The following is a 10,559-nucleotide window of genomic DNA, read 5'->3' as shown; positions in this document are numbered from 1 at the left end:
AGGGCCTGGGCCGCACAGGCAGGTGCTACACGACGCCTGTGTCCCCAGTGGGCTCTGCGTAGTGAGCACGTGCGCTCGCGACACCCCAGCACGGGCAGATGCTGATGGAAGGAACCTCCCTGGGTGCAAAAAAAAGTCTCCACTGGACATTTGTCACCTCAGGTCTTCTGCCTGTACGTTCTGGGGAAGCCCACGTGGAGAAACTAAGCCCGCGTGGCCCCAGGTGGGCTGTGGCTGTGCCTGACCTGAGCGAACACAACCTTCTCTGGGGATCTTGCCCGCAAGGCCTCACGGGATTCCCAGAGATAAAACCCAGTCTTTCAAACACGATCTCACAATTCCAAATTACAAGGCAAATGAAACCAAACCATATGAATAAGTCAGCATAAACAAAAGCAGAATTAGAACCCAAGGGACTTAGGACATTGGATTATTCAATAAAGAATATATAGTAAGTTTGCTGAAAATGGTTATGAAGTGAAAGAATTTGCAATATGAGAAATGAGACTCCATCTAAAAAGCTCAAGAAGATTGTGAAGGAGCTTAGTTGAGCTTCTAGGAAGAAACCATATAATAATGTTGAAACCTCAGTGCATTGATTCAGCAGTGGGTTAGATGCAGTTGAAGAAGAGTAAATTGGAAGATAGATCCAAAAAAGTTACTCAGAATTCATTCCAGAGACACGGGGAAATATGAAAGAGGTTAACAGACAGCATATAACACAATACTCTAACATCGGTCTAACTGTAGTTCTAGAAGATCCTGAAGGAAATAGGGAGATAATTTTTGAAGAAATTATAGCTGATAATTATTTTCCAAAATGATGAAAAGCATGGGTCATTATATCCAAGAAGCACAATAAAATCCAGTCGTGGCAAATGAAGTATCCATATCAAAACACACTGTAGCAAAATCATAGAAAACCAAAGACAAAGAGAAAAAATTTTATTTTATTATTATTTTTTTTTTTGGCTGCACTGCTTGGCTTTCGGGATCTTAGTTCCTCGACCAGCGACTGAACTCGGGCCACAGCGGCGAAAGCACAGAGTCCTAACCACCGGACCACCAAGGAAGTCCCTGAGAAAAAATTTTAAAGCCGTCAGAGAGAAAAAACAGATTACCCACAAAAGGATGACATTTAAACTCATTAGCAAAAGTGAAATCTTCTTAAAGTGTGGGCCATGCACCCTGGATCTTTTGGAAACGCAGGATCCTGGGGCCCTGCCACAGGTCCACCGAGTCACAATCTGCATTATAACAAATAAGCACATTAATGCCATTTAAAAATAAACTTTAAATTGTAGAATAGTTCAAGAGTTACAGAAAAATAGTGACGATAATACAGAAAGTTCCCATATACCCCATACTCAGTTTCTCCTATTAACATCTTATAGTAATATGGTACATATGTCACAATTAGTGAACCAATATCTTACTGTCAATTAAAATCTGTATTTTAGTCATATATTCTTCTTCTTATTTTTTACCTAATGTTCTTTTCATGTTACAGGATCTCATCCTGGACACCGTATTACATTTCGTCATCATATTACCTACCTTAGGCTCCTCTTGGCTAAGATGGTTTCTCAAAACTTTGCTTTTGCTGACCTTGACAGTTTTGAGGAGGACAGGTGAGGTATTTTCCCACATTAATGCTTGAGAAGCACTAAGCTAAATTTGTGTCAAGCTTTACCACTTAAGAAATAAGGTGAATAAAGATGTCCACTTTTCCCACGTCTGTTGAGCATTGTATTTGAGATTCTAGCCAGGGCAATAAAGCAAGAAAACGAAATAAAAGTCAGCAAGATTGGAAAAGAAGAAGTAAAACTCTCTTTATTTGCAGATGACGTGATTTTCTATATAGAAAATCTTAAGGATCTACTAAAAAAACTATGAAACCCAATAAACAAGTTCAGCAAGTTTGTGGGATACAAGATCAGTATACAAAAACCAATTATATTTCTATACATTTGTAATGAACAATTTGAAAATTAAAAAAAGAATTCCATTTAAATAGTATCAGAAAGAATAAACTTGGGAATAAAGTTAGCAAAAGATATGCAAAACTTATATTCTGAAAATTACAAAGCATTGTTAAAAAAATTAAAGAACTAAGTAAATGGAAAGGCATCTCATGTTCATGGATTGGAAGACTTAATATTGTTCAGATAGCAGTACTCCTCAAATTGATCTACAAAATAAATTCCTATAAAAATTCCAGCTACATTCTTTGCAGAAGTTGACAAGTCAATCCTAAAATTCACATGGATATTAAGGAATTCAGAATAGTCGAAACAATCTTGAAAAAAAAAGAACAATATTGGATGAATCACACTTCCCAATTTCAAAATTTACCTCAAAGCTACAATAATCAAAACAATGTGATGTTGGTATGACGATAGACATATAATTGGATGAAATAGAACTGAGAGTCCAAAACTAAGCCGATATATCTACGGTCAATTGATCTTTGACAAGGATACCAAGCCCATTCAACAGGGAAAAGAATAGTTTTCTCAGTAAATGGTGCTGGGAAAACTGGATACCCATATGCCAAAGAATTAAATTAGACCCCTACCTCACACTGTACACATAGATTAAATCAAAACGGATCAAACGGCTAAATGCAAGAGTTTTAGAAGAAAACATAGACGTAAATGTTCATGACCTTGGATTAGGCAATAATTTTTGTTTGGTTGGTTTTGTTTTCTTTTGTTTTCGGCCACGCCGCACGGCATGCAGGATCTTAGTTCCCCAACCAGGGATCAAAACTGTGCCCCCTGCAGTGGAAACATGGAGTCTTAACCACTGGACCACCAGGGAAGTCCCCTAGGCAATAATTTTTTGATATGACACCAAAAGCACAAATGATCCATGGAAACAATAGATAAATTTGACTCTATCAAAATTTAAAACTTTTACACATCAAAGGACACCATCAAGAAACTGAAAAAAAAACCTCAGTGTGGGAGAAAATATTTAGATATCTCATATAATCTGAGAAGGGCCTTGTATCCAGAATACATAAAGAACACCGACAACTCAATAATAAAAAGACAAAAACCCAATTTTAAAATGGGCAAAGGAGCTCAACAGATATTTCTCCAAAGAGGTTTACACATGGCCAAAAAGCATATGAAAAGATGCTTAATGTCATGAGCCACCAGGGAAATGTAAATCAAAACTACGATAAGGTACCACTTCCCAGCCAGTAGGATGGCTATGATTAAAAAAAAAAAAAAAAAGACAAATAACAACAGGAGAGGATGTGGGGCAGTTGGAACCCTTATACCTTGTGAAAATGGAAAATGCTGCAAGAGCTTTGAAAATCACCAGTTTCTGTCAGTTTCTCAAGAGTTAAACATAAAGTTACCATATGACTGGGCAGTCCCACTCCTAGATATCTACCCAAGATAAGTGAAACATATGTCCACACAAACACTTGTACACCAATGTTCACAGCAGCATCACTCATAATAGCCAAAAAGTAGACATATGTCAAATGTCCAACAAGTGATGATGGGTAAATAAAAGGTAGTACATCCATACAATGGAATGTTAGCTAACATAATAGGAGTGGACACTAATGCCTGCTACAGCAATGCTGCATCAGTAGATGAACCTTGAATGGACACTAATACATGCTACAATGCCACATCAATAGAGGAACCTTGAATGGACACTAATACATGCTACAGCAATGCCGCATCAGTAGATGAACCTTGAATGGACACTAATACATGCTACAGCAATGCCGCATCAATAGAGGAACCTTGAATGGACACTAATACATGCTACAGCAATGCCGCATCAATAGAGGAACCTTGAATGGACACTAATACATGCTACAGCAATGCCGCATCAATAGAGGAACCTTGAATGGACACTAATACATGCTACAGCAATGCCGCATCAATAGAGGGACCTTGAATGGACACTAATGCCTGCTACAGCAATGCCGCATCAATAGAGGAACCTTGAATGGACACTAATACATGCTACAGCAATGCCGCATCAATAGAGGGACCTTGAATGGACACTAATACATGCTACAGCAATGCCGCATCAATAGAGGGACCTTGAATGGACACTAATGCCGGCTACAGCAATGCCGCATCAATAGAGGGACCTTGAATGGACACTAATGCCTGCTACAGCAATGCCGCATCAATAGAGGGACCTTGAATGGACACTAATGCCTGCTACAGCAATGCCGCATCAATAGAGGGACCTTGAATGGACACTAATACATGCTACAGCAATGCCGCATCAATAGAGGGACCTTGAATGGACACTAATGCCTGCTACAGCAATGCCGCATCAATAGAGGAACCTTGAATGGACACTAATACATGCTACAGCAATGCCGCATCAATAGAGGGACCTTGAATGGACACTAATGCCTGCTACAGCAATGCCGCATCAATAGAGGGACCTTGAATGGACACTAATGCCTGCTACAGCAATGCCGCATCAATAGAGGAACCTTGAATGGACACTAATACATGCTACAGCAATGCCGCATCAATAGAGGAACCTTGAATGGACACTAATACATGCTACAGCAATGCCGCATCAATAGAGGGACCTTGAATGGACACTAATGCCTGCTACAGCAATGCCGCATCAATAGAGGGACCTTGAATGGACACTAATGCCTGCTACAGCAATGCCGCATCAATAGAGGGACCTTGAATGGACACTAATACATGCTACAGCAGTGCCGCATCAATAGAGGGACATTGAATGGACACTAATACATGCTACAGCAGTGCCGCATCAATAGAGGGACCTTGAATGGACACTAATGCCTGCTACAGCAATGCCGCATCAATAGAGGGACCTTGAATGGACACTAATACATGCTACAGCAATGCCGCATCAATAGAGGAACCTTGAATGGACACTAATGCCTGCTACAGCAGTGCCGCATCAATAGAGGGACCTTGAATGGACACTAATGCCTGCTACAGCAATGCCGCATCAATAGAGGGACCTTGAATGGACACTAATACATGCTACAGCAATGCCGCATCAATAGAGGGACCTTGAATGGACACTAATGCCTGCTACAGCAGTGCCGCATCAATAGAGGGACCTTGAATGGACACTAATGCCTGCTACAGCAGTGCCGCATCAATAGAGGGACCTTGAATGGACACTAATACATGCTACAGCAATGCCGCATCAATAGAGGGACCTTGAATGGACACTAATGCCTGCTACAGCAATGCCGCATCAATAGAGGAACCTTGAATGGACACTAATGCCTGCTACAGCAATGCCGCATCAATAGAGGAAACTTGAGTGGACACTAATACATGCTACAGCAATGCCGCATCAATAGAGGGACCTTGAATGGACACTAATGCCTGCTACAGCAATGCCGCATCAATAGAGGGACCTTGAATGGACACTAATACATGCTACAGCAATGCCGCATCAATAGAGGAACCTTGAATGGACACTAATGCCTGCTACAGCAGTGCCGCATCAATAGAAGGACCTTGAATGGACACTAATGCCTGCTACAGCAGTGCCGCATCAATAGAGGGACCTTGAATGGACACTAATACATGCTACAGCAATGCCGCATCAATAGAGGGACCTTGAATGGACACTAATGCCTGCTACAGCAGTGCCGCATCAATAGAGGGACCTTGAATGGACACTAATGCCTGCTACAGCAGTGCCGCATCAATAGAGGAACCTTGAATGGACACTAATACATGCTACAGCAATGCTGCATCAATAGAGGGACCTTGAATGGACACTAATGCCTGCTACAGCAATGCCGCATCAATAGAGGAACCTTGAATGGACACTAATGCCTGCTACAGCAATGCCGCATCAATAGAGGGACCTTGAATGGACACTAATACATGCTACAGCAATGCCGCATCAATAGAGGGACCTTGAATGGACACTAATGCCTGCTACAGCAATGCCGCATCAATAGAGGGACCTTGAATGGACACTAATACATGCTACAGCAATGCCGCATCAATAGAGGAACCTTGAATGGACACTAATGCCTGCTACAGCAGTGCCGCATCAATAGAGGGACCTTGAATGGACACTAATACATGCTACAGCAGTGCCGCATCAATAGAGGGACCTTGAATGGACACTAATGCCTGCTACAGCAATGCCGCATCAATAGAGGGACCTTGAATGGACACTAATGCCTGCTACAGCAGTGCCGCATCAATAGAGGGACCTTGAATGGACACTAATGCCTGCTACAGCAGTGCCGCATCAATAGAGGGACCTTGAATGGACACTAATGCCTGCTACAGCAATGCCGCATCAATAGAGGGACCTTGAATGGACACTAATACATGCTACAGCAATGCCGTATCAATAGAGGAACCTTGAATGGACACTAATACATGCTACAGCAATGCCGCATCAATAGAGGGACCTTGAATGGACACTAATGCCTGCTACAGCAGTGCCGCATCAATAGAGGGACCTTGAATGGACACTAATGCCTGCTACAGCAGTGCCGCATCAATAGAGGGACCTTGAATGGACACTAATGCCTGCTACAGCAGTGCCGCATCAATAGAGGGACCTTGAATGGACACTAATACATGCTACAGCAATGCCGCATCAATAGAGGGACCTTGAATGGACACTAATGCCTGCTACAGCAGTGCCGCATCAATAGAGGGACCTTGAATGGACACTAATACATGCTACAGCAATGCCGCATCAATAGAGGGACCTTGAATGGACACTAATGCCTGCTACAGCAATGCCGCATCAATAGAGGAACCTTGAATGGACACTAATGCCTGCTACAGCAATGCCGCATCAATAGAGGGACCTTGAATGGACACTAATACATGCTACAGCAATGCCGCATCAATAGAGGGACCTTGAATGGACACTAATGCCTGCTACAGCAATGCCGCATCAATAGAGGGACCTTGAATGGACACTAATACATGCTACAGCAATGCCGCATCAATAGAGGGACCTTGAATGGACACTAATGCCTGCTACAGCAGTGCTGCATCAATAGAGGGACCTTGAATGGACACTAATGCCTGCTACAGCAGTGCCGCATCAATAGAGGGACCTTGAATGGACACTAATACATGCTACAGCAATGCCGCATCAATAGAGGGACCTTGAATGGACACTAATGCCTGCTACAGCAGTGCCGCATCAATAGAGGGACCTTGAATGGACACTAATACATGCTACAGCAATGCCGCATCAATAGAGGGACCTTGAATGGACACTAATGCCTGCTACAGCAGTGCCGCATCAATAGAGGGACCTTGAATGGACACTAATACATGCTACAGCAATGCCGCATCAATAGAGGGACCTTGAATGGACACTAATGCCTGCTACAGCAGTGCCGCATCAATAGAGGGACCTTGAATGGACACTAATGCCTGCTACAGCAGTGCCGCATCAATAGAGGGACCTTGAATGGACACTAATGCCTGCTACAGCAGTGCCGCATCAATAGAGGGACCTTGAATGGACACTAATACATGCTACAGCAGTGCCGCATCAATAGAGGGACCTTGAATGGACACTAATGCCTGCTACAGCAATGCCGCATCAATAGAGGGACCTTGAATGGACACTAATGCCTGCTACAGCAATGCCGCATCAATAGAGGGACCTTGAATGGACACTAATGCCTGCTACAGCAGTGCCGCATCAATAGAGGGACCTTGAATGGACACTAATGCCTGCTACAGCAGTGCCGCATCAATAGAGGGACCTTGAATGGACACTAATGCCTGCTACAGCAGTGCCGCATCAATAGAGGGACCTTGAATGGACACTAATGCCTGCTACAGCAGTGCCGCATCAATAGAGGGACCTTGAATGGACACTAATGCCTGCTACAGCAATGCCGCATCAATAGAGGGACCTTGAATGGACACTAATGCCTGCTACAGCAGTGCCGCATCAATAGAGGGACCTTGAATGGACACTAATGCCTGCTACAGCAGTGCCGCATCAATAGAGGGACCTTGAATGGACACTAATGCCTGCTACAGCAGTGCCGCATCAATAGAGGGACCTTGAATGGACACTAATGCCTGCTACAGCAATGCCGCATCAATAGAGGGACCTTGAATGGACACTAATACATGCTACAGCAATGCCGCATCAATAGAGGGACCTTGAATGGACACTAATGCCTGCTACAGCAATGCCGCATCAATAGAGGGACCTTGAATGGACAGTAATACATGCTACAGCAATGCCGCATCAATAGAGGGACCTTGAATGGACACTAATACATGCTACAGCAGTGCCGCATCAATAGAGGGACCTTGAATGGACACTAATGCCTGCTACAGCAGTGCCGCATCAATAGAGGGACCTTGAAAACGTTATGCTAAGTGAAAGAAACCAGTTATAAGAGACCATCTATTGCATGAATCCATTTATGAGAAATGTCCAGAATAGGTACATCTATAAGGACAGACAGTAGAGTAGTGGCTATCTAGGGCTGGGGAGAGGGATTGGTAGGAAGTAGGGAGTGACTGTTAATGGGTACAGGATTCCTTTGGGGGGTGATGAAAACGTTCTAAAACTGACGGTGGTTTCACAAGTCTGTGAATGTGCTAAAAACCATCGAATCATACACTTTCAAGGGGCGAGTTGTATAGTATGTGAATTGCATCTCAATAAAGCTGTCCTTTTAAAAAAGAAATCATTTCCAGTGGCTGGGGGGGAGGAAGAAGAGTGTTTATGGGTGTGGGGTTTCCGCTTGGAGGAATGAAAAAGTTCTGCAAGTAGATGGTGGGGATGGTTGCACCACGTTGTGAATGTACTTAATGCCACTGATTGTACACTTACAATAGTTAAAATGATAAATTTTATGTTAGGTGTATTTTACTACAAGTTTTTTAAAGATTTAAAAACTAATAGGTGAAATAACATTCTTTTAAAGACAAAATCTATGATGATATAAAACCAAGAGATTCTCACCAAAGAAACTCCTAAAAGTTACATCAGGAAAAAAGAAAATTACCTTAGAAAGATCGTCTGACATGGAAGAAGAGGGGGAGCAAATAAAATGGCAAATATGCGACTTTGTCTAAACCAGTTGTTTTCAAATCTTTGGTCTCAGGACAACTTTACAGTCTTAAAAATTACTGAGGGGCTTCCCTGGTGGTGCAGTGGTTGAGAGTCCGCCTGCCGATGCAGGGGACACGGGTTCGTGCCCCGGTCCGGGAAGATCCCACATGCCGCGGAGCGGCTGGGCCCGTGAGCCATGGCCACTGAGCCTGCGCGTCCGGAGCCTGTGCTCCGCACCGGGAGAGGCCACAGCAGTGAGAGGCCCGCGTACCGCAAAAAAAAAAAAAAAAAAAAATTACTGAGAACCACAAGAGTTTTGATGATGTGGGTCCTATCTATCAATACTTACCATATTAGAAATAAAAACTGAGAAAAAGCTAAAAACAATAAGCCTGTCACCTATGAACATAAACAACATTTTAAATAAAATATAACAGTATTTTCTATGTGACCTCCTGGGATTGTTCTAATTCTTCTGAGTGTTCTTTCCCCAGCCATTTCTCACACAAGTGCACTGATCGGGACTCAGCTGAATACTCGAGGCTGATTTTTATCATAAGAAAGCCGGAGAGGCTCTGCTACTATTAGGCAAAGTAGATTTTAGAGTAAAGGATATTGCCAGGGATAAAGAGGCTTATATCATAGTGGCAAAGCAGTCAATGCATCAGGTGGACATAACAATCCAATTTTTATGCACCTAATAACAGTGCTTCAAAATACACAACGCCAAAAGTAACAGAAATGCAACAGGAAATTGACAAATCCACTCCCTCAATAACTGATAGGACAAATAGACATAAAGTCAGTAAGATTATAGAAATCTTGAATAGCACTACAACCAACCTGACCTAATTAACATTTAGAATACTCCACCCAACAATAGCAGAATACATTCTTTTAAGTGCACACATAACATTTACTAATATAGACCATATACTGGGCCATAAAATAAATCTTAACAACTTTAAAATGATCCAGGCATTAAAAAGTGTGCTGTCTGACACAGTGGAATTAGATCAATGGCAAAAAAGTATCTGGAAAATCCCCAAATGTTTGGAAACTAGATAATAAGCTTCTAGATAGTTCATGGGTCAAAGAAGTCAAAAGGGAAATTAGAGAGTATTTCAAACTGAATAAAAATTAGAATACAGCATGTCAAAAGTTGAGAGATACAGCTAAAACAGTACTTAGAAATGTATAGCATTAAACTACAAAGCTACAGTAATTAAAACAGTATGGTACTGGCACAAAAACAGAAGTATAGACCAGTGGAACAGGATAGAAAGCCCAGAAATAAACCCACGCACCTATGGTCAATTAATATATGACAAAGGAGGTGAGAATATACAGTGAATATACAATGGAGAAAAGACAGTCTCTTCAATAAACAGTGCTGGGAAAACTGGACAGCTAATGAAACTAGAACCTCCCTAGGGACTTCCCTGGCAGTCCAGTGGTTAAGACTCCGTGCTCCCAGTGCAGGGAGCATGAGTTCA

At 42.4% G+C, this 10,559-nt stretch overlaps 1 long non-coding RNA gene across 1 annotated transcript; it reads right to left on the bottom strand.

Moving 5' to 3' along the window:
- Positions 1-742: 742 nt before the first annotated feature.
- LOC125961744 (uncharacterized) lies at positions 743-10,504 on the bottom strand. Its single transcript, XR_007472711.1, has 3 exons — positions 8,363-10,504; positions 5,201-5,302; positions 743-3,622 (listed from the first exon to the last, which is right to left on the bottom strand). It is a non-coding gene; the product is annotated as an uncharacterized LOC125961744 (long non-coding RNA).
- Between the last annotated feature and the right edge of the window lie 55 nt (positions 10,505-10,559).

The sequence above is a fragment of the Orcinus orca genome, chromosome 17 (genome assembly GCF_937001465.1).
Source record: "Orcinus orca chromosome 17, mOrcOrc1.1, whole genome shotgun sequence".
Taxonomy (NCBI): Eukaryota; Metazoa; Chordata; class Mammalia; order Artiodactyla; family Delphinidae; genus Orcinus; species Orcinus orca.
Note: the sequence above shows the minus strand (reverse complement) of the source record. Positions and strands in the feature narration are given on the sequence as shown.